The sequence below is a fragment of the Mus caroli genome, unplaced genomic scaffold (genome assembly GCF_978045245.1).
Source record: "Mus caroli unplaced genomic scaffold, Mus_caroli_1 scaffold_10, whole genome shotgun sequence".
Classification (NCBI taxonomy): Eukaryota; Metazoa; Chordata; class Mammalia; order Rodentia; family Muridae; genus Mus; species Mus caroli.
The window spans coordinates 58379871-58405065 of NW_028227265.1; the positions used below are offsets into that span (position 1 = coordinate 58379871).

The 25195-nt window shown below is 41.6% G+C and overlaps 2 pseudogenes; one reads left to right on the forward strand and one right to left on the reverse strand.

The window, feature by feature from the left end:
- The first annotated feature begins 8247 nt into the window (after positions 1 to 8247).
- On the forward strand, positions 8248 to 10743 carry LOC110289222 (zinc finger protein 441-like; annotated as a pseudogene).
- Positions 10744 to 18715: 7972 nt separating this feature from the next.
- LOC110300845 (splicing factor Cactin pseudogene) overlaps positions 18716 to 25195 on the reverse strand; it is a 110630-nt pseudogene continuing 104150 nt past the window's right edge.

The following is a 25195-nucleotide window of genomic DNA, read 5'->3' on the forward strand; positions in this document are numbered from 1 at the left end:
ACTCCCACTTCCTGGCCCTGGCATTCCCTGTACTGGAGCATATGATCTTCACAATATCAAGGGCCTCTCCTCCCATTGATGGCCAACTAGGCCATCCTCTGCTACATATGCAACTAGAGACACTATAGGAGGACCTGTACCATTCTTGAGAGGACACAAGTTACAGATTAGGAGAGCTTAGTTCTGCTGAGACAGAATAAGCTAGTCCTTAATAATTCCTGTTTTTCAAAGGTCTATCAGATGATCCTGGGCCAGAAGGCTGAAGACTGATGCTCCAACTTCCTGACTTACTGGGGCTGTACGGGTAGGCAGCTCTCTCTACAACTTGTCTCAGTTCTGGAAGCTGAGTTTAGGCTTCCTATATTTTCAGATAATTTTGCTTGTTCTCAGATTTCTGACAGAGTTGAAAGAATATTTATAGTCTCATAGCCAACACGGGCTATTTAACATTGAGAAAATATATTTGAGAAGATCGTTCTCAGATACTATACAAGCAAAACCAGGACATAGCATATGGATTATAAATCTTTTAAGTTAGGATAGATGACAGAGTGTCCTACTTAATTGTCAAAGATAATGGACTGGGTGTTAGGTGTATCATATACGTTATAAATTTCAAAATGGTAAAAAAAAAATCAGTCTTTACAAGATAATTATTCTATTCATTCATGACATCTTCTTCAGCACCTGCTCCAAGTTCATGTTTGATTTCCTGTCCTGACTACCATTCATAATATACTGTAAGATATAAGGTGAAAAAGAAACTCTTTCCTCTACAAAAAAAATACTCATACACATAAACAATACCCATATACATAAACACAAATAAGTTAATGAATAAATGCATAACTTTGTGAATGCACAGGACAGGCAAGTTTGTCACATATACCACGTGAAGACACGGGCATAATTACCATCCGTGCAGCAGGTATACCGACCTCAGAAGGTTGAGAGTCATCGGAATCTGTGTGTGGTTCAACTGGTCAGTACACAGAAGAGCTATGAGTAGTAATTAGACTTTCATTTAATTATTTATTCAATGTTACTTTATTACAGCATCCTTAATGTTTTTTTTTTCAAAATTATAAAATTTATTTTTTTGTTTGATGCTGGAGATTGAAAGGCCCTGAGTATGCTAAACACACCCTGAGTCTTAATAAGACTTTGAATTCTGTATTACACATTTAGTACTTTGTTTATCTTATAATATCTAATCTCTCTCTCTCTCTTTGTGTTTTTCTTTTTTTTTAATTTTTAATCTTTTTTTATTACATATTTTCCTCAATTACATTTCCAATGCTATCCCAAAAGTCCCCCATACCCCCCCCCACTTCCCTACCCACCCATTCCCATTCTTTTGGCCCTGGAATTCCCCTATATTGGGGCATATAAAGTTTGCAAGTCCAATGGGCCTCTCTTTCCAGTGATGGCGGACTAGGCCATCTTTCGATACATATGCAGCTAGAGACAAGAGCTCTGGGGTACTGGTTAGTTCATCATGTTGTTCCAACTATAGGGTTGCAGATCCCTTTAGCTCCTTGGGTACTTTCTCTAGCTTCTCCATTGGGAGCCCTGTGATACATCCAATAGCTGACTGTGAGCATCCACTTCTGTGTTTGCTAGGCCCCGGCATAGTCTCACAAGAGACAGCTATATTTGGGTCCTTTCAGCAAAATCTTGCTAGTGTATGCAATGGTGTCAGCGTTTGGAAGCTGATTATGGGGTGGATCCCTGGATATGGCAGTCTCTAGATGGTCCATCCTTTCATCACAGCTCCAAACTTTGTCTCTGTAACTCCTTCCATGGGTGTTTTGTTCCCAATTCTAAGAAGGGGCATAGTGTCCACACTTTGGTCTTCATTCTTCTTGAGTTTCATGCGTTTAGCAAATTGTATCTTATATCTTGGGTATCCTAAGTTTTGGGCTAATATCCACTTATCAGTGAATACATATTGTGTGAGTTCCTTTGTGATTGTGTTACCTCACTCAAGATGATGCCCTCCAGGTCCATCCATTTGCCTAGGAATTTCATAAATTCATTCTTTTTAATAGCTGAGTATCCTTAATGTTTTAAGACACAACATTTTTGCCTTGTTTCTATACAAATACGTTAGTATTCATATAGTTTATGATACTATAAAGTTCATCAATATGTAACATAAAGGGTAAAAGAAGTGTTTCCTCCACAACAAAAAAATGACAGTTTTTATAAACTGTTAATCACTGCTGTCAATAAATCCAGTTTAACTGTAATCCATAGCAACAAAATGGAAGAATTTTCATTTTCTCCAAAATATTTATCTGAAGTGTACTGCCAATGAGAAACGTGCTAAAATGGTGTTGGTATCTGCAACAGATATGGATCAGTGCATGAAGTGTCCAGATGATCAGTATGTCAACATGGAGCGAAATCAGTACCTCCAGGAAGGAATGACATGGGTGGCTTTTGACAGCCTCTTGGGGATGGCTCTAACCTGCATGTCCTGTTCTTCTCTGTATTCACGACACTTGTTCTTGGGGTGCTCATGGAACAGTAAGACACTCCAATTGTGAAAGCCAATGGCAGTCAGATACTTTCTAATCATCTCCCCCATAGTTTGCTTTCTCTGTTCCCTGCTCTACATTGGAGATCCCAGCAGGGTCACCTGTGACCTTTGCACTTCTGTTCCCTGTGGTTCTTTCCACTGTGTTGGCCAAAGTCACTACTATGGTTCTGGCTCCATTTCACTCAGCTAGGAAGAAAGATGCGGGGCACGCTAATGTCAGGGGTCCCTAAATTCATCATTTTCTTCTGTGTGCTTATCAAACTTACCATCTGTGGAATATGGTTACACAGGAACACACCCTCCTTTTGTTTTCACAGATAGACATTTTCAACATGTCATATCCTCATTGTGTGCAACAAGGGCTCAGTCAGTACCTTCTACAGTGTTCTGGGATACTTGGGCTCTCTGGACCTAGGAAGCTTCACTGAGGCTTTCTGAGCAAAAAACCTGCCTGACACATACAATGAAGCCCAGTTCTTGACCTCAGCATGCTGGTATTCTGCAGCGCCTGGGTAACTTTCCTCCCTATCTACCAGAGCACTAAGTGGAGGTCCTGGCTGCACTGGAATTGTTCTGCATGACTTCTAATGCAGGGCTGCTGGTGCATATGGTTGGTGTTTTTTCCCAAAATGACACATAATTTTGCCAACACCAGGCAGAAATTCTCTTCAAAAGTTCAAAGATAATTGTGCCCTGAGTCCATAGGAAACCCAGATGAGCCCAAGAATTGCAAAGCCTGCAGCAACTCGAGAATCTTTTATTTTCAAGTTCAAACTCAGTTCACCCACCTAGAACTCACTGTGTGAATGCTGGCAAGAGACCCTGAGTCCAGAAAACATCAGGTTTATATACATAGGAATAGTGTGAATATTCACAGAAAAAGGGGAGAAGAGTGTGGAATAGTACTGAACCACTCTGGAAATCAGTCTGGCGGTTCCTCAGAAAATTGGACATAGTACTAGCAGAGGATCCCGAAATACCTCTCCTGGGCATATATCCAGAAGATGTTTCAACTAGTAAGAAAGACACATGCTCCACTATGTTCATAGCAGCCTTATTTATAATAGCCAGAAGCTGGAAAGAACCCAGATGCCCCTCAACAGAGGAATGGATACAGAAAATGTGGTATATTTACACAATGGAGTACTACTCAGCTATTAAAAAGAATGAATTTATGAAATTCCTAGGCAAATGGATGGACCTGGAGGGCATCATCCTGAGTGAGGTAACCCAATCACAAAAGAACTCACATGATATGTACTCACTGATAAATGGATATTAGCCCAGAAACTTAGACTACCCAAGATATAAGATACAATTTGCGAAACACATGAAACTCAAGAAGAATGAAGACCAAAGTGTGGACACTTTGCCCCTTCTTAGAATTGGGAACAAAACACCCATGGAAGGAGTTACAGAAACAAAGTTTGGAGCTGAGACGAAAGGGTGGACCATCTAGAGACTGCCATATCCGGGGATCCATCCCATAATCAGCTTCCAAATGCTGACACCATTGCATACGCTAGCAAGATTTTGTTGAAAGGACCCAGATATAGCTGTCTCTTGTGAGACTATGCCGGGGCCTAGAAAACACAGAAGTGGATGCTCACAGTCAGCTATTGGATGGATCACAGGGCCCCCAATGGAGGAGCTAGAGAAAGTACCCAAGGAGTTGAAGGGATCTGCAACCCTATAGGTGGAACAACAATATGAACTAACCAGTACCCCCCAGAGCTTGTGTCTCTAGCTGCATATGTATCAGAAGATGGCCTAGTTGGCCATCAGTGGAAAGAGAGGCCCATTGTTCGTGCAAACTTGATATGCCTCAGTACAGGAGAATGCCAGGGCCAAGAGTGGGAGTGGGTGGGTGGGGGAGTGGGTGGGGGAGAGTGTGGGGGACTTTTGGGATAGCATTGGAAATGTAAATGAAATAAATACCTAATTAAAAAAATTGGGGGGTGGGATTAAAACCATTGACACTCAACATTATCAATTAAAAAAAAAGAAGAATTGCAAAGCCTGCTGCAACTCACAAAAGAGTCTTTTATTTTCAAGTTCGAACTTGGTTCGTCCCCCTAGCACTCACTGCGTGAATTCTGGCAAGGGACCCTGAGCCCAGAAAACACTGGGTTTATATACACTAGAATAGTGTGGATGCTCACAGAAAAGGGGAGTGGAGGGTGGAATGTACAGTACTGAAGCTGGAGGGAGGGGTTAATGGGTATCTCTTCATCATTCAGCACTGAGTTGTTTAATGTCTGTAGCTTGTGGATTTACTAGAGACTTGTTTGCACTTGATTTTAAATTTCACTGCACAGTGGACAGGTAGGACCCATGAAGTTATTTCAGCCTTCCAGAATTTGTTAAGCTTTTTATGTCCCAAGATATCTATTTTGGAGAAGCCTCCATGAACTGCTCAGTAGAATGTATATTCTTTCATATTTGGGTAGAATGTTGATGTTTCTCTACTTCTTATCCAAGATAACCTGTCTATTGGAGACAGTCAGGTATTAAAATGACCTAATACTGGGTTAGTGTTAATCTGTGTCTTTAATTCCACTAGTATGCTTTTTTAAGATACACATACACACATATGAGTGTATAGTCTGCATATATGTATAAATACCATGGATGTCTGATGCCTGTGAAGGTCAGAAAAGGGCATTCCCTGGAACTGTAGGTCCCCTGGAACTGGAGTTAAGGGTGGTTGTGAGCCGCCATGGAAGTTCTGGGAACCAGCCTCTGCTGTACTTTTTATGAAATTGGGAGCACCAGAGTCTGTTGTATATGCTTAGGATTGTAATATCATTTTGGTTAATTGTTCCCTGTGAATCACCCATTTGTGTTGTTGACCTGCAGCCTGCATCTTTCCTCAGTGGGTTATAGTTCTCTCTTTCCTCACCGCCACAGAGAAGAGAATCTCCTTCCACAAGTCATGGTGCTTCAGGGTGGGGAACTCTGCTTCTGCTTCTCCTGCTTGGTTTTCTCCCTAGTGTCTTAAGTCCTTCAATTTTGATTTTTCTGAACTATCAACCACAGCCACTCTCTTTCGTTGGTTGCCTTGTTTTCATCCTGTACAAAATCAAACTTGGGCTGACTATCCCTGCCGTCCTGTGAAGCATAAGGCCATATTCATAGATTTAAATGGCCACATCCATTTCTTATGGTCTTAAAATTCAAAACATAAGTGTGATCTCAAAGTATTAAAATTGTTGGTTTTTTTCCCTATTTTAATGCATAGCTTGATATCTGTTAGTGGAAAGGGGAGATACAAGGAGTGTTTCCAAATGACAGGGGTTTTTTAATTCTATATTAAACAGATTGTGATTTATCTCATCATTATACAATGCCATCTATGTGAAAAACCAACTGTTTGTTTACATTTGAGCCAGTTAAATACAGTTAACTTTTTCTGTGATCTCTCTGTGTGTGTGTGTGTGTGTGTGTGTGCGCGTGTGCGTGTGCGTGTGCATACACACTGCATGCTCTCACATACAATTGTGTTTGGAAGTTGTACTCACAGGTTTGTGTGTCAACTTGGCACAGAGTAAAGTTATCACAGAGAAAGGAGCGTCCCTTGAGGAAATGCCTCCATGAGATCCAGCTTTAAGGTATTTTCTCAATTAGTAATCAAGGGGCACCACAATCACCCATTGTGGGTGGTGCCATCACTGATCTGGTAATCCTGGATTCTATAAGAAAGCAAGCTAAGCAAGCCAGGGGAAGCAATCCAGTAAGCAGTACCCCTCCGTGGCCTCTGCATCAGCTCCTGCCTCCAAGGTCCTGCCTTGTGTGAGTTCCTATCCTGACTTCCTTTGGTGAGTCACAGCAATGTGGAAGTGTAAGCTGAATAAACCCTTTCCTCTCCAACTTCCTGCTTGGCCATGGTGTTTTGTGCAGGAATACAAACTCTGACTAAGACAGAAGTCAAAGGACAGTCTTTGTTGTTCACTACTGCATATTTCACAGTTAAAATTATAAATATGCCTTACCATCTCTGGCTCTGCTTGAATTCTGGCAGTTCAAACTCAGGCTTGCACAGTGGATGCTTTATGCACTGAGCCATCTCCTAGACCCATGAACTTTTTTTCTTTCCTTATACATCCCTCTACTCTTCCCTGTTCCATTCCCACCTTCCCTCTCCCCCACATCCATTCCTCCTCCAAAAAAAATAGCTGGCTTCCCAGGGACATCAACCAAATACAGCGTACAAAACAAGATACAGTAAGACTACACACAAACTCTCATCATGTCAAGGCTGAGTGAGGCAACCCAGTAGGACGAAATGGGTCCCAAGATCTGGCAACAGACAGAAGCACACCTGCTCTCTCTCTTCAGGGTCTCACAAACCACCAAGCTAACAACCATATCGTATATGCAGAAGAGATAGTGCAAGCCCATGCAGGCTCTGTGAGCCCCTAGAAGCCCTGCTTAGTTGATTCTGTGGACTGGGTTCTCCTCTCCATCCCCTCTGGCTCCTACAGTTCTTCCTGCCCCTCTTCCATGGGGTTCCCTTAACTTGAAAGTAAAAATCTCCAGTTTGGGCTCTCTGCCTGATGTTTGGCTTCAAGTCTCTGTCTCTGTTCCCATCAGCTGCCAGAGGAAGTCTATTTGATTATAATTAACCAGGCACCAACCATGATCTATTCTTAACCAACTGTTAATGTTATTTTAGATAGTGGAGTATGTTAATTAGCTTTGCATTCCTATTACAATATACCTGAGAAAAGCAACTGAAGGTTTTTGTGATAGTCTCCTACTTAGGTTGACATAATTTGAAATCATCTAGAACACAAACCATAGCGGAGTGTCTCTGCAAGTGTTTGCAGAAGGGTAACTAAGGAATGAATACCCACTCTAAATCTCTGTGGTACCAGTCTCAGTTTCTTTTCAGGTTGTTATCATGAAGTACCCTGATGACATAATATAAGAAAAGAAGGGTTTAACTCACAATTCAAGATACAATTCTTCCTGATGGAGAAGTCAAGGGAGCAGGAATATGAAGCAGCAGGTCATATTACATCTGAAGTCAGAAGAAAAATGTAGTGAATACATGCTATGTCCTGCTCATTTTCTCCATTTCGTACAGGCTAGAATCCACTAACCAGGGGATGGTCTCACTGACAATTAAAATGAATCATCTCACATCAGTTAACACCATCAAGATAAATCCCTACAGGTGTGCCAAGATGCCTATCCACCAGGTTATTCAACACTAACCATTACATATAAACATATAAACATTTATTCAGTCTGGGATCCCAGGCTGAATAAAAAAGGAAAAAGGAAGAATTCAAGTGGAAACCAGCATTCCCTGCTCTGCTTTCTGATCTCCACTGATTTGGATGCTGCATAATCCTATTCCCATGAATTCTGCCATGACCTTCCCCAGGTGATAGGCTCTACCCTTTCAAGACATGATCCAAAGTAAACCTTACTTCTCATGAATTGCTATTTGTCACAGTAATGAGAAGAGTAATTTATACAAAGTTGAGAGGTTTATTTTATGTCATGGTTCAGATAATTCATTCTGTTGTCTCTTGGCTCCATTGCTTTGGATCTGTGGTGAGGCGGAACATTATGGCCTTGTGAACTAGTGTTGGATGAGGACACTCACGCTCATAATCTGTTGTAAAAATATGCAGTTTAATGCAGCTGCTGTTAACACTTGTCTGCACTGGTAGTAGTATTTTGTGGGGAAAATGGTGAAGACGTGTACACTAGTAGAAATGGTAAGTTCCAGCAAGATAGTTGGTATGTGTTGTTGTTGTTGTGTTGCTTCAAAGATAATGTGGGGATTTTTATGTTTGTGAGTACAGTTATGAATGTAAAATAGGAGTGTGGTGACTCGGATATATATTGAACATTTAGAGAACATTCACAGATTTTCAGTGTTGTGTGTTTCATCTTTTCTTCTGGAAATATCTTGGCTATTTTAGGGCTCTGTGAGCTTTGAAGATGTGGCTGTAAACTTCACTGTGGAGGAATGGGCTTTACTAGATCCTTCCCAAAAGAAGCTGCACAAAGATGTCATGGAGGAGACCTTCAGGAACCTGGCTGCTATAGGTATGATTACGATCGTACATTTTCTTGGTCAATCAGATTGTAAGTTGGTCTTGCTCAAAAATGTTGCTCCATGATTTGTAATATGGGAAGGTAAATTTGGTGGCTTTATCAGGCATGGTCATGTTATGCCATGAATCTATGTAGAATCTGTTTTTTTTTTCCTAGTATGACTAAATCAGATTTCTCTGGGTCTATATTCTAGGAAAAACACAAGACCAGAACATAGATGAGGACCATAGATATTCTAGAAGAAGTCAAAGGTAACTTTACCAACTCAGGATGATGTAGCTCAACAATCTGGAAATGGCCAGGGTTTTTGTTGTTGTTGTTGTTGTTTTGATTTGGTTTGGTTTTAGCCAATAGTTTTAAAAATCAAGACAACATCCCAATAAGCTCAACTTCAAGGTGATGTAATTTAAAGCATTTCTCTCCCAAAAAGTATATATAGAATTGAAAATATTTATGGTTTTATGTACACAACTTGTATCCAAGCACAAAGTTAATAAAAATAACGTGTGTACCTTCCTTCAAGCTTTGAGTATAGATACAGAGAAAATATAAAGCAATTTTATGTTTACACTGAGAACAGTCTTCAAGATATTTTATGTATATAAAACAAGTTTTAAATAAAATAGTTTTTGCTTCAGTATTTTGCATGAGGAATACTCAAGTACTTGGATATAGCGGCAAATATGAACCCAGCTATTAGGAGTTGAATTTGAAGGTAGCCCATGCATCATAGCAAGAGATTGACCTCAAAAATAGATAAGACTTAGATATTCATTGTTTCCAAAATAGTTAACCTACTAGAGGTATTAAGAAGTCTCATATGATTAGGCTGGCAAAATGATGCATCAGGTAAAGGCATTCACTGCCAAATTTGACCTGAGTTCAATCCTTGGGACCCATATAGTAGAAGAGAACCAACTCTTAAAAGCTGTCCTCCTGCTTCCATATGCCCACATAGCATTTGCACACACATAAATAGTAAATAAACAAATGTTAACACAAAAAGAAATCCTATATGAATATAGTGCCTTAATATTACATGTCTCCACATCCTGTAAAACCTTCAATCATATTCAAAAATTCTCAGAAATTCTGCTGGTAGAAAATTTATACCTTTATTGGTATAGTTTCCTTTTTTTACTTTAAGTAGAAATGAAGTTGTGGAAAGACTGTTGGAGCATAGCAAAGGTACTGAAAGTAAAGAAATCTTCAGACAGATTCCAAACACCATTGTGAAGATTTCTCATAGAACAATGCTTAGTGAAAACCCTGTGTACAAGGACAACATGCTCATTAGTCAGTCATCTCTTACTGCATCTGTGCCTCTTCAGACTCCACACAAACCTCATGAATATGAGCCACATGGAGAGAACCTCTATAAATTTGGAGAATGTGAGAAAGCCTTCATTTATCCAGAATGCTTTCTGAAGCATAAAGACAGTGACACTAGAAAGAGATCCTATGAGTTGAACCAGTGTGAGGAAATCGTCAAAAGTAATGATTACATTCAAATACGTGTGAATGATAAAACTAGAGAAGAAATATGTATAGATAAGCAGCATTATAATGCCTTTACTTATTCTGATGCCATGAAAGGATTCACTGTAGGGAGAAACACTATATATGTAAACAATGTGGGAAAGATTTTATTTATTCCAGTAACTTTCGAAAACATGAATGGACTCATTCTGGAGAGAAATTCTGTGTATGTAAACTATGTGGTAAAGCCTTCACTGGACATAGTTCACTTCAACACCATGAAAGAATTCACAGTGGAGAAAAACCCTATGTATGTAAGCATTGTGGGAAAGATTTCTCTTCTTTGAGTGACTGTCAAAGACATGAACAAATTCACACTGGTGAGAAACCCTATGTATGTAAGAATTGTGGGAAAACCTTTACTAATCCCAGTGCCCTCTGACATCATGAAAGGATTCACAGTGGAGAGAAACCTTTCGTTATGTAAACACTGTGGGAAATCCTTTTATACTTTAAGTGATTGTCAAAGACATGAACAAATCCACACTGGTGAGAAACCTTTCATTTGCAAGCAATAGGGGAAAGCTTTTACCTGGTCCAGTTCCCTTAAAATACATGAGAAGACTCACAGTAGAAATCCCTAAGTGTAGAACCTGGAAAGGCAATCTTAGCATGACAATGCATAGGGCAGAGACCCAGGGTCATGTTGTCCTTAGGAATGCCTCTAGTCATCTTGATGGCATTCACCTATGTAGTAGTTCATAGCATAGTGAGAAGCTCCAACATGATGTCAATAGAGACACATACCATAAATGGATATATGGAGAAGTCTTCAGTTGGCTAACCTCTGAGAAAGTACCCAATATCAAGTTTTCTAACAAAGTTATCAAAACAGTTTACAAAGCTTTATGAAAATCCCTTAAGTAACAGAATTCATTAATTCCTTTTAGGATCCCTGTGAATAAACACTAACTGGTCAATAATTCAGAAGATAAATCATTAGAATGTTAAATTCTAATTTTGACTCTTGTAAATAAATTTTCAGATGACCTAATCTCTAAGTGTCTTTAAGCAGTAAGACATGAATTTAATGGGTTGTGTCTTTACAAGTCATGTACATTTCTTCTTTCTGTGTTGGATTCAAATGAGATGTATTCCTAATATGTTTTAGAGTAATGAGTATGTTAATGAGCTGTTGAAAAATGAAGTTGTATTTCAAGGCTTTCTCTATTGAAATCATATGGGAACTTCTTATCTTTGATATTTTTGTATTTGTCGGATTTTCATTTGAGTCAGGGTTTCTCTGTGTAACCCTGGCTATCCCAGAACTGCTTCCTTAGACCAGGCTGGCATCAAACTTCAAGATCTACCTGTCTCTGTTTCCCTAGTGCTGGGAATAAAGGAGAGTGTCACCATGCTGGGCTTTATCTTTGATGTTTATACTGTATCTTTTCTATTCTTCTCATTGTTACTGCCAAATACTTGAAACAACTTAAGGGGGAGGAGGGGAGAATTTCTTCCCTTCAGCTCACAGTTCATTATGGCAAGGAAGTCATCAAGTACAGGAGTTTATATCATTCTGTGGACACTAGAAACTAGATTTCTCAGATCAGATGGCATTTTGTATTTGATGTTTTATACTTTGATATATGTTTTCTTGAAGACTTTGCACACTAGAGATCTGAAAGTTCTGAACTATTTTGGCCAATTTGCAGATTATCAAATGAAAAGATATCTGTAAATATCCTACCATAATCATAAGCTAGATAGCTTATATGCCTGCTAATATCTACCTTTGATGTCAAGTCATTGCTGTATGCTTACAAATAGTGCTTACCCTCTATTCCTGAGTTAATCTCAGGTCAGGCTTGTGTTGTAACTTTGCTTTGTTACTTGTGTTTTACTCATACACATAGTTTAAGTGCCTTTTTACCAGAGACTGCAGGGACCTTACTTCTTGTGGATTAATATCTAATGAATTATGCTTTCAACTCTGTCTGTAACCATAAGTGACCATGTATTTTGTCATTAAAATAACTTTTTCCCTTTTTATCTGTTTAGTTTTTTGAGACAAGCTCTTACTCTGAACCCAGGTTAGCCTGTAATTCACTCTTATTTCAAGGATAACAGGCCCAAGCCATTACATCAATGCTTGAAAGTCATTCTTGTTTAAATTTTTGAAGGATTTGTTTTAGAGGGATCACTTGGTACTGAACATGAAATATCCCCCATACCACACTGATATCAAACATACTAAGGCACATGCCTGGCTACACTGTAGGTGTGAACATAAATCTTTAGCACTTGGTATTTCTTACCCAGAAGGCTGCAATTGTGCAATAAAGGGAAGCATAAGTCATGAGAAGAACTCGGTACAATTAATAAGGGCAGTGGTGGTTCTTTTCCAGGTTTCAAAAGTACAGTTTCACCAAGAAGTATATAGTAGGTTGAAAATACAGTTGATAAACTTAAGTTCGAACTCCAAAGCTAAGTTCAGTCCAGCTTCAGTATGTTCAGATCATTTCTATTAATCTATAGTTGAATAAAAGTGTAAAGCAATGGCTTTTATAGTATGTTGAATATATCATATGGTTCACCAAATACGTGTATTGAATGGCATCAGTTTATGAGCTCCCGAATCGGTGGTGGCTTACTATGCTGCTTGATACTATCCAACCAGCATCATGAGAAACTGTACTTGTATATCTCAACTTCAAATTGAGCTCATCTTGAAAAGTGAAGATATCTTCTGTTGTGTATTTTATCCCCAGCATCTTTACATGAAAAAGTCAATAGCAAAACCATCATGAGTCAATGATCACCTTTGCCTCAATTCAAATGTGTAATCCACCTGTTCCATGTATGTATATTTACTGCTTAAGTCTCCTGGGATTTGTATTGATTACTTTTATATTGCTGTGATAAACCAGATGGCAGAACAACTTACAGGAGGTCTCAGTTCTTTGACCCAAAGAAGGCATGATGACTACAGAAGTTAGGATCTTGCAGTGATATGTAATGTCTTAGTCATTGTTCTATTGCTATGATGAGACACCGTGACCATAGCAACTCTTATAAAAGAAAACATTTAACTGGAGACTTGCCTAAAGTTTCAGAGGGTTAGGCTGTTATTGTTGTGGGCTGCATGGTAGTACACCCAGTTCAGCAGCCATAACTGAGAGCTGCATCATGATCTGCAGAACAAGAAAGTACAAGCTTGGCCTGGTGTGAACTTTCTGTGGAACCTCCAAGCTCAAGTCCAGTGACATCCTTCCTCCAACAAGGCCTCACCTAATCCTTCACAGTTCTACTCCCTGGTTACTAAGCATTCAAATATATGAGCCATTCTTATTCAAACCACCACCAGACATGGCAGCTACCAGCAGGCAGGAAATAAGTAGTCAAACCCTTCAAAAGCTGACCTGCTCCTGGTAATATACTTTCTCCACCCAGTCCCCACTTCCTGAAAGCTCTACATCCTTCAAAATAGCATCACTCAGTGGGAGCCAAAACATGAGCCTGTGAGGGACAATCCAGGCTAAAGCCATAGACTATCAGGTGCACGATGTGTTTAAGAGAGTTGTAAGAATATATAAAGAACTCAAGAAGGTGGACTCCAGAAAATCAAATAACCCCATTAAAAAATGGGGCTCAGAACTGAACAAAGAATTCTCACCTGAGGAATACCGAATGGCTGAGAAGCACCTGAAAAAATGTTCAACATCCTTAATCATCAGGGAAATGCAAATCAAAACAACCCTGAGATTCCACCTCACACCAGTCAGAATGGCTAAGATCAAAAATTCAGGTGACAGCAGATGCTGGTGAGGATGTGGAGAAAGAGGAACACTCCTCCATTGTTGGTGGGATTGCAAGCTTGTACAACCACTCTGGAAATCAGTCTGGTGGTTCCTCAGAAAATTGGACATAGTACTACCGGAGGATCCAGCAATACCTCTCCTGGGCATATATCCAGAAGATGTCCCAACTGGTAAGAAGGACACATGCTCCACTATGTTCATAGCAGCCTTATTTATAATAGCCAGAAGCTGGAAAGAACCCAGATGCCCCTCAACAGAGGAATGGATACAGAAAATATGGTACATTTACACAATGGAGTGCTACTCAGCTACTAAAAAGAATGAATTTATGAAATTCCTAGGCAAATGGATGGACCTGGAGGGCATCATCTTGAGTGAGGTAACACAATCACAAAGGAACTCACACAATATGTATTCACTGATAAGTGGATATTAGCCCAAAACTTAGGATACCCAAGATATAAGATACAATTTGCTAAACACATGAAACTCAAGAAGAATGAAGACCAAAGTGTGGACACTTTGCCCCTTCTTAGAATTAGGAACAAAACACCCATGGAAGGAGTTACAGAGACAAAATTTGGAGCTGTGATGAAAGGATGGACCATCTAGAGATTGCCATATCCAGGGATCCATCTCATAATCAGCTTCCAAACGCTGACACCATTGCATACACTAGCAAGATTTTGCTGAAAGGACCCAGATATAGCTGTCTCTTGTGAAACTATGCCGGGGCCAAACAAACACAGAAGTGGATGCTCACTGTCAGCTATTGGATGTATCACAGGGCTCCCAATGGAGAAGCTAGAGAAAGTACCCAAGGAGCTAAAGGGATCTGCAACCCTATAGTTGGAACAACATGATGAACTAACCAGTACCCCAGAGCTCTTGTCTCTAGCTGCATATGTATCGAAAGATGGCCTAGTCCGCCATCACTGGAAAGAGAGGCCCATTGGACTTGCAAACTTTATATGCCCCAATACAGGGGAATGCCAGGGCCAAAAGAATGGGAATGGGTGGGTAGGGAAGTGGGGGGGGTATGGGGGACTTTTGGGATAGCATTGGAAATGTAATCGAGGAAAATACGTAATAAAAATAAATAAATAAATAAATAAATAAATAAATAAATAAATAAATAAAAGAGAGTTGTAAGAATGGCTCCTGAGCAGAGACAGGATCTCTTACCCTCATCTGGTGCTCATTGAATTATGCATTTCCTGTTACTTTCACACATTCTTTATGTGCCACCACAGCAATCTAGGATCAAGCAAAGGCAAGCTTAAGTTATCTAGTCATTTATGTTTATAGACACATGAAATAAGAAACTGCAGCAAATGCTATCATAGTTGTGAACCCTGAAATGGTTATAAAACAGGAAGAACTGTTAACAACAGTGAATGGTGACAGCTAACTGAATCTGGAATGTGCATCTCTTATAAGAAAAATAACTGTGGCTACATAAAGGTGTCCACATTACCATTTACTCTGTACCCCTTCAACCCTGTGTCTACAGGTGTGAAATATGTGGATGTGAACACTGGGGTACAGGCTGTACTGCCGGATGAAAATGACCATTATTGTTTTGTATGAATATGCATATAGTATATGACTTATTGCATGCTAAATGTTTTATTTTCTATGCTATATGAGCTCATAGTTTTTCATTGGAATTATGAAATCTAAGATTTCAATTTTCAGTACTGTCAGGTTTCTTTCCTGTGATTTGAAGACTTACAAAATATATGTCATTCTCATAGATACAATGAGTGATGGCTTTTAATGATATGCAGAATACCTTCTATTCACTAGTACTCAATATTTAAAAGGAAGACAGCTGGAAAAAGCAACATGAAAGAGAAGTGACTAAACCATCTGGAAGACCTAACTTCTTAGCACCTCTGGTTATTCAGCAATTCAGAAGGAAAATTCAATAATCCCCAGGTCTCATAAAGAATTCTCTTCACTACCTTGTCTCATTTAAGTCATCGATGATTTGTGAACCAGAATAAACCTGGAGTTTGGGCAGAGAGCTGAATCCAGAGACTCCAAGCAGGGCCCCACATTAAGGCTGAAAAGGAGAGCAACGGAGCTCCTTTTGGAGGTTTCTGGAGAGATGACCTCCCCTGCACATGGCCTCCAGTGCCCAAAACAGTTGGAAATGCTGACGGTGAGGAGATGCAGAGCACCAGAAAACAGCAGATCCACATTTGAATGTGAAGTCTTCCTAAGGTGGTCACCCTGGCAGCAGTGGGATTGTTTTCTGAAGCACCTTTTTGCTACATCCACTCCAGTAGTGACACACATTACAGACCTGAAAGCCTGGAAGCAGTCCTGAGGCAGGGAGTTTCAAGGAAACTTTGCCTCCTGGAACCTTGGCATTCTCATAGCCCGTATACTCAAAACCTGTCCCCGAATTAGTCTGGTGTTTGGATCCATGTGCTCTCTTTCAGAATTGTTTTCTTATAAGTGCCTTTAAGGTTTGATTTTGACATAGCTAATTCTCCACCAGTGTTCTAATGGTTCCCAGAAAATCCTTGAAGCTGACCCTGAGCTTGGAATTCAGTAAGAATGTTACCCATTCAGTAACACTCAAATTCACTTCTAGTAGAGACAGTGATACTAATTAGGCATTACAATCTACTGGAACAGAGCTAGAAAGGCTCAGGGCTAGTCTGCATAGTAATTACTTAGGACAATAGCTGAGTCACACCCAAACACAGGAATACACAACGGCCTAGCAAATAGGTGGGTTGTCACATGAAAGGGTTAGTAGAAGGGAATTCTCCTGGTGCAGGTTTTTTACTAGGCCCAGAGGAATAGCATAATCAGGTATTTACTAAAAACTCCTGCTGATGGGTTTAACAATAGACTAGCATTGTATCAGAGCATTCACCTGGCTCCTGTTGTTCCTATTCTCAGTGGTAAACTCGGCCTGGCTCCATCTTTTAATTTATGCATTCTTTTTGTTTTGTGTCAATGTAACTTGGTGGATGTGTTCGCCTGGCTTTCTTGTTTTTCTTCTGTATTAAAAGTCTGGGACCCAATAGAGGTTAGTCTGTGGCACCTTTTGGCTGTGTGTTGGGTGGAATTGCTAGAATCATTCTTTACCTTCAGTAGAGTAATGGCATCCATGGGCTGGGTGCATACCTCAACCATAGTGTGTCTGGAAGGAAATAAACTGAAAATTAGGCTGGTAGAGTTACTTAGGCAGTTTCTTGGAGTTTATGAATTTGACATCCTACTTAGGGAAAAACCCTGAAAGGCTTCCACACTGGAAGGCAGGGATGGTGTGCCATTGTCAGGCTATAAGTTCCCCCAAATGGCCGTGCCATTGACAGTATCCTAAATGACAGTCTATACTAAGCTCATGCTGAACTCAGGAGGATTGCTAGCAGATAGGGAAAAGCTTACACTCAACCTTCCTCAGAATCCTGTGAAGTGGTCCACAGCTAGGCTAGAGTCCTGGCTCTTCTCTCCCCTAACCTTCAGTCTGTTCTGGCTTGTAAGACTTTCCCGGACATTTTTGTTTATTCTCTCTGCCCACTCTCAGCCTCCCAGAGGTAACTATGGAAGCTTGGGATTCCCCCCAAATCCCTCAGGCCATTTCTCTAGCACCTGAGAGCCACCTAACAGCTTCATATTTAAAATAAATCCATCAATGAAGCAGTTTAATGTTTTACTGTGCCCTTCTTTATGGCCATGATGACCTCCAAGTTACATCCTTCCTGGTGATGCATCCAAGGCTTTATTTTAGTTCTGTTGCCTCTCAGATTTGGAAATCTATTCAGCCTTCTAAATGTCTAGAGTCACTTTGACTTTGGTTACAGCTTGCTAATGTCTGGGCTAAGTCAAGTGTTTATTTTACTCAGTGTGTACAATTGTATGCACCCACTTGTGTCTGTAGGGAAGCCATATCTCTCTCCTCTCTCTCTCTCTCTCTCTCTCTCTCTCTCTCTCTCTCTCTCTCTCTCTCTCTTGTCAGGGTCTCTCTTTAAACCTGTAGCTCACCATTTGGGCTAGATGGGCTGGACAGCAAATCCCACAGATTCTGTCTAGCCCTACCACCCACCATCAGCAGCACCTCCCCAGTTCTTAGACAGCAGCCATGTGCTTCTATCCTTTTTACATAGGTGCCGGAGATCCTAACTCAGGTTACCATGCTCATGGAGAAAAAGGATGTTACCCACTGAGCCATTTTCCTTTCCTCTGTGGAAAACTGTAGCACATACCTTCAGTTTCTGTATGCATTGGATAATAGTATTCTCTTCCTTTTCTTTGCTAAAATTGAATAGATTCACAGAAATTTTTGGCAAAAAGCTGGCCATAAAGTCAACTGCCTCATGCCAAACTCCTCAAGCTTGACATCCCCTCACTGTCCTGTCCCTGTGTGTCCTGCCTGGCCTAGACAGCCCTTCTTTTTCTCCAGGGTCAAAAACAGGGTCAGAAGCAGATTGGCTCTGCAAAGCCAGGTACAAGCTCTATTTAAATGTAATTAAGGCCACAGGAAGCCCTTGCTGAGAAAATCTGCTGCGAAGCATCATTTGGGATCCTGATCATCTGGTTGCTTATTCCGTTGCTCCGGGCTCCCCATTTGGTTTCTGAGAATTAGCGAATCAGGATCATGGGCGCAGTCAGAACTGTTCAAACAGGAGCACGAGGGGGTGAAACAGACGTTACTGGCCTTTCTTCCTGACACCCTGTCCTGTCAGCTGCGGGAGTCCGAAGTGGCTGAGATTCACTGGCCCTGTGACCCCTGAGCCAAGGAGTTTCTTGAGAGATTGTAGGAGCCCTGGACTCAGACAAGTGTGAGAGGCCGGTGTGCGGGCGTGGGTGGGGCGGGGTTGTGGGAGGGGCTCTCGGTCTTCCAGCTCCCTGGAGTCCAATCCCACTGGAGCTTCTGCGCAGCTGCACCCGGGGTGCCTTGTGCGGCGGTGGGGGGTGGGGTGATGAGCTGAAGGTAGGAGTAAGGGTGGGGTGAGCTGGGGGCGGAGCTGAGGGAGGGCTGGGTTAGGGATAATGGTGAGTGGACTGGGGACGGGGTTGGAGCCCAGCTACAGGTTCTCTGAGCAGCTAGGATACCTGAGAGACTTTGCATTCAAGAAAAATATTCTTTAAAACACTAAGTTGCCCCCTTGTGCCTGTGTTTGGCCTGACAGTAAGTTCCTTCGTTGGAAAAGGGAAATCCACAGATATTTATGGTTGGCCTTGGAATAGAAATGTCTCCTCTGAGGTAATTCTTACTAACCTTGGACCAGAGACATTTATTTAAAAACAAAATGCAACTATCCACTGCCAGTACGTTCTCAGTAGGGCTGGGGCCTGGAAATCGCCCACATACTCACACCCCATCTATGCAGATGTTTTGACTGACTTGATCTTGTGTGTTATGCAGGTGGCCACAGCTGCTGTGAGTTCAGAGAGCCCTTCACAGCCCTTCTCCAGATTCTTTCCTCCTCCATTCCTGTAGTGTTGCTGGTGGGTTGATATAGGTATTCCATTTAGGCCTGGGCCCTCAGTCTCTTTGATTCTCAGCGCTTTGGCCAATAATATATCTCTTCATTGACTGCGGCGGTCCACTGATAAAAGAAGATTCAGGGCAGCCCAGGTCAATAGTACAATCATTCTTTTTTGAGAACATGGCAACTGGTAGGTTTCCCATGCTTCCATGGATACCCCACACCCAGGCACAGCACATATGGACAGCACAACCTGGGTTATCAAGAAAGGAAAAGACAAGAAGTTGTGATGGAGGAGTGGGAGGGACATGGGAATTGAAGGTAAGAAATGGGAGTAGACAGGTTCATATTTCATTCTAAGTATGTATGAAATTCTCAAAAATAAAGTTTTAAAGTACAGCTGAAGGTTTCCTATGCCCTTATTTGAAAATGTTGTACTAGAGGAGAAGCCCAGTTGTGAGTATAAGCATCTGGAGATGTTTGTAGAGGAGAGTTTTTCATGGGAACTATTGAGATGCCTCAGTGGATAAGAGCACTCATGCATAAGCACGAGGAACTGGCTTTGGATCCCAGGGCCCATATAAAAAGTTCAACCTAGTCTCATGCTTTCCTGTAACCCCAACTCTGAGGCAAGTGGAGAGGAAGATAGCAGGGGCCTGCTGGCTACCCACTTAGTAGAAAAAAAATGCAAGCTCTAGGTCCACAGAGAGACCTCACTTTGAAGGAATAAAGTAAACAGTGATACAGGAGGATCCCAGTTCCCTCCTCTGGCCTCCAGATGTGCATCCGTGGGTATAAGCACATGAAGATGCATATACCACACACACAATGTCTAAGTTACCTTTCTACTGCTGTAACAAAACACCATGTCAAAGGCAACTTAAAAAAGAAAGAAATTAACTGGGCTGTTTCTGAGAGTAAGAGTCTATAGTGATGGGGCAAAAGCATGGAGGCAGAACAGTTGAGGACTCATTTTTTATTCCAAGTAGAAGGCGGAGAGAGAAGCAACAATGTAAATGGCAAGAACCTCTTGAAACCACAAATCCAGTCCCCAGTGACACACCTCGTCCAAAAAGAGCCACACCTCCTAATGCTTCCCAAACCTTTCCTCAACTGGGGACTAAATACTCAAATATATGAGCCTATGGGGGCATTCTTGTTCACCAGAGAGGGGAAGGCTATAAAACACAAGGGTTTTCTTGGTAGGGAGGAACCAGCAGTATAAAGAACTTGATAACTCAGTTGTAAAGGAATGACCTGTGTTTGATCTCCAGGACTCATTTGGTGGGAGGAGAGAATCAACTCCATACAAATGCCCTCTGATTTCCATACCCACTCTATGGTATGCATGCACACAATTTTTATTTTCTAATTTTTTAAAGAGATTTATGGAGGAGGAGTTAGAGGAATTTAGTAAGTTCAGCTCTTAGACCCTGTCTTAGTCAGGGTTCCTACTACTGTGGAAAAAATCACCATGACCAAAAACAAATTTGGGGAGGAAAGGGTTTATTGCTTACTCTTTCACATGACAGTCAGTCTATCCCAGAGAAACTCAAGCAGGGAAGGAACCTGGAGACAGGAACTGAAAAAGAAACCATGGCAGAACACTGTTTACTGGCTTGTTCCTTATGGCTTGCTCAGCCTGCTTTCTTATATACCTCAGGACCACTTGCCCAGGGGTGGCACTGCCCACAGTGGGCTGGGTACAAACACATGAATCACAAATTAAGAAAATACACACACCCCATACTTGCCTGCAAGCCACTCTCAATAGAGGCATTTTCTCAAAAAGTCCCTCTTCCCAAATAACCATAGCTTGTGTCAAATTGACATAAAAACTAACCAACATAGATTATAAACGTTTCCCCTGTGGTCAGCCTCACCATAGAGGTGGAGTTCTGTACTTAGTGTTGTTAGAACTGCAGGCCTGGGAGAAAGAAGTTTATACAAGAAATTCTACCTAATATTTTGTCTTTACTGATGAGTTGAAGCAACAATTTCTAAGGTGACATGTAGAAATCTGGATAGTCTCTCACAAATCAAGGGCACGAAAGAAAACAGCGGAGCTTCATCATTTTAAGTGTCAACAGACAGATTTTTGGCTTATTGATTAAGAACATGAGCTATTATTTCAGAGCATCTGGGTCTGAGTCCCACCACCACATGGTGGTTCACAGTTATCTGCAAATCCAGGAAGTCTAGCACTCTCTTCTGGATTCTACAGGCACCAGGCAAAACAACCATACATATAAAAATAATTTTATTATCATGTTATTTATTTACATCTCATGTGTTGCCCTATTCCAGTCCCCTCTCACAGAATTCTTCCTCCCCCACCTCCCATCCCCTTTGCCTCTGACAGGGCATGCCCACCTTGGGCATCACCCATGCCTGGAGCATCATGTCTCTACAGGATTAGGAGCATCCTCTCCCCATGAGGCCAGACAAGGCAGTCCTCAGCTACATATTTGCCAGGGATCTTGGACTAGCCCATGTATGCTTTTTGGTTAGTGGTATAGTCTCTGGAGGTTCCCAGAGGTCCAGGTGAGCTGACACACTTGATCTTCTTATGGGGTTGCCATCTCCTTCAGTTCCTTCAATCCTCCCCCTAACTCTTCCATAGGGGTACAGACCTCAGTCCAATGCCTGGCTGGAAGTATCTGCCTCTGTCTCAGTCAGCTGATAAGTAAAGCCCCTCACAGGACAGCCATGCTAGGCTCCTATCTGCAAGGGCAACATGGCATCAGTAGTAGTGTCAGAGTTTGGTGCCCACCCATGGGTTAGATCCCAAGTTGGGCCAGTCACTGATTCACTCAGTCTCTGTTCCATTTAGACAGGAACAATTTGGAGGCAAAATTTTTGAAGGTGGGTTGGTATCCCCATCTGTTTACTGGAACCCTGCCCATCTACTGGAGGCGATCTCTTCAGGTTCCATCTCCCCATTTTAGGGCATTTCAGCTAAGGTCATCACCCACATTTCACCCTGGAACCCTCCCCCATCCCAGATCTCTTGGACTTTCTAAGTATATATATTCCTGCAGCAGACAGTTGGAGGCAAGAGGGTCAGAATTCAGGATAGCCTGAGCTGCACAGCCACATGCTGTTTCAAAAAACAAGCAAACAAAACAAACAAACCCCAAAAGCAACCATAGACGATGCCTCAGTGAGTAAAGCAGCAGCTATGCAAGTGTGAGGACCTCAGTTTGAGTCCCTACTCACAACCACTTGTAATTCCCACACTAGAGCATGCCTTCCTCCCTGCATGGGCACAAGTATATGTGGGGCATATATTCTCCTAAGTACAGAAACATACACATAACTTTTTATAAAAAAAAAATGGTATAGGGAAGAGATCACAGGTTAGAACCTACTTTCAGTGAATAGTTAGAGATGAGCCTGTTCACATTGAGCAGCCAAAGTTTTTGCAGGTTTCACAATTCAACTTCCTATCTGCTTACCTTTCCCTCCCTGTCAATGATCCACCATGCTAAATCAGAACAGTGAGAACTCTTTTATAATTTGTTTACTTTTATTTTATGTACATTGGTATTTTGACTGCATGTATGACTGTGTGAGGGTGTTGAATTCTCTGGGTCAGGATTGCAGACAGTTATGAGCTGCCATGTGGGTGCTGAAAATTGAGCCCATGTCCTCTGGAAGAGTAGCCAGTGTTCTTAACCACTCAACCACCTCTCCAACACCCAGTGAGATGGTTTTAAGCTTAGGAACAGAGTCAATTGACCTTAACTGGGGGCTCCTGTGAACGCTGGGTAAACCAAGCTGTTTCTCCTATGTGTATCTCCTGTTTCCTATTTGAAATGATATACTGTGCCAGCTTTATAAAAACCATCTCATAATTTATTTTATCATTTGAATGCAACATGGTGATGTTCTTGGTTGGATCCTGAATGGAAAGAATGAGACTTGGTGACATGGGGAGGTTGGGAGGAGTTTGGGGGGAGGCGGGTATTCCTGAGATACAGCTGAGAAAAGCAGGCTTGCCTAGCATGAAGGAAGCTGGGGTTTAAATCCCCAGTGCTGAAAAAAAATCTTGAATTTTTACTACAACAATTCTTTAAATGACATCATGTGTATATACATGGAATCCTCCTATCAGTGAATACATAGAATGTGGTCACTCCTGGTATTTCCTGTAGTTGGCCATTAGGTGCAGGTTTTTTTTTTCTCTAGCTTTTTAAAAATCTCTGTGTATTGTATGAGTGTAGGCATGCACGTATCAGTCAGAGGACAGCCTCTGGTGTTGGTCCTCACCTCCCACCTTATTCAAGGCAAGGATTCTTGTTCTCTGTTGCATTGTGTGACAATGTGGTTCATAGGGGTCTAGTTTTACACTAATGAGTAAAGGGGTTTGGACCTTCCTATGAGGTTAAGGAGAAACACAAAGGCAAGGTATATGGCAAGGGAGTCCCTACGTGGAGGCCCTGGGAGGCTGTAGTGTGCACCTGTGAAAGTGAAACCTGGATAGAAGTTAGAGGTGCCAGAGCCATGGGATATTTGCCAAGATGAGAGGAACCAGCCCAAGAGAGAGAAGTGTGTTGCAGAGAACAAAGCCAAAGGAGCCAGTCATCTAAGTCTCTGACACTGGCCACGGAGCTAGAGGATTTGGAGAGTTCCCTGCTGGGTTTCAGTTTTGCTTTGCTCCAGTATTTCCTCACGCTGTCCTCATTCTTCCCTTTTGGAGGGGTGATGTATATTCTGTACCATTGTGTGTTGGAAGTATGTACTTGGTTTTTTTATTTTACAGGGAGTACAGTTAAGTAACAGCCTTGAGTCTGAGAAGACACTTGAGAATGTGAAAGACTATGGAAACTTTTGACTTTGGACTGAATATATTTTACACTGTGAGATGACCACAAGCCTATTGTGGCCAGGAAGTGGAATGTGCTGGTCTGAGTGAGAATACCCCATATATATCTTTGAATATGGGAATATGGTCTCCAGTTCATGGGATGGTCTGGGAAGGATTGGAAGATGGGAGGTGTGGCTTAATCCATCTCCAACTTGGAGATTGTGTTGTGGGCTTTCTGCCAGCAGTGGTGGTGCACACCTTTAATTCCTGCTTTTAGGAGGCAGAGGCAGGAGGCAGGTGGATGGATATTTTTGAGTTTGAGGCCAGCCTAGTCTACTGAGTGAGTTCCAGAACACCCAAGGCTACACAGAGAAACCCTGTCTCGAAAGAAAGAAAGACTATACTTCAACACCATGAACTCTAGCCCTCTGGAACCACAAGCCAAATTAATTGCCTTCTTTTATAACGTGCCTTAGTTGTGGTGTTTTATCTCAGCAATAGCAAAAAACTTGAATAAAATTAGGACAGATGTTTCTGAAATGCCAGTAATTCTGACTCTGGGTAATATAGTGTCCTCTTCTGGCTTTGTGGACACCTGCATACATTTCCAAACACAAGAGAAAAAGCAGCCACCTCCTTTGCCAAAATATCACAAGTAGTGTCTCTAGCCCAATTGCTAATATTATTATTCCCTTAGGAAACCGGTTGAGCTTTGTCCCCATAGTCCACCTTGCTCTCAGCATGACTATCTTTCGAGTTCCTACTAGAACGGTCCATTGCTCTCTCCTTGAAGCATCAAACATCTTTTTAGTCCAAAGTCCCCCACATGCCTCCAAAAAGCTAGCATGAACAGGATTGTCACAGCAGTAGCCCATCCCCTGGGACCAACTTTGTCTTTTCTTTTCCCAACAAATTTGTGTCACATATACTACTCTAACCCACGTGTCTGCCACCACCCTAGCTAACGTGGCAGTTTGTTCATGAGGACTCTGAGATGTTATTATGAGAG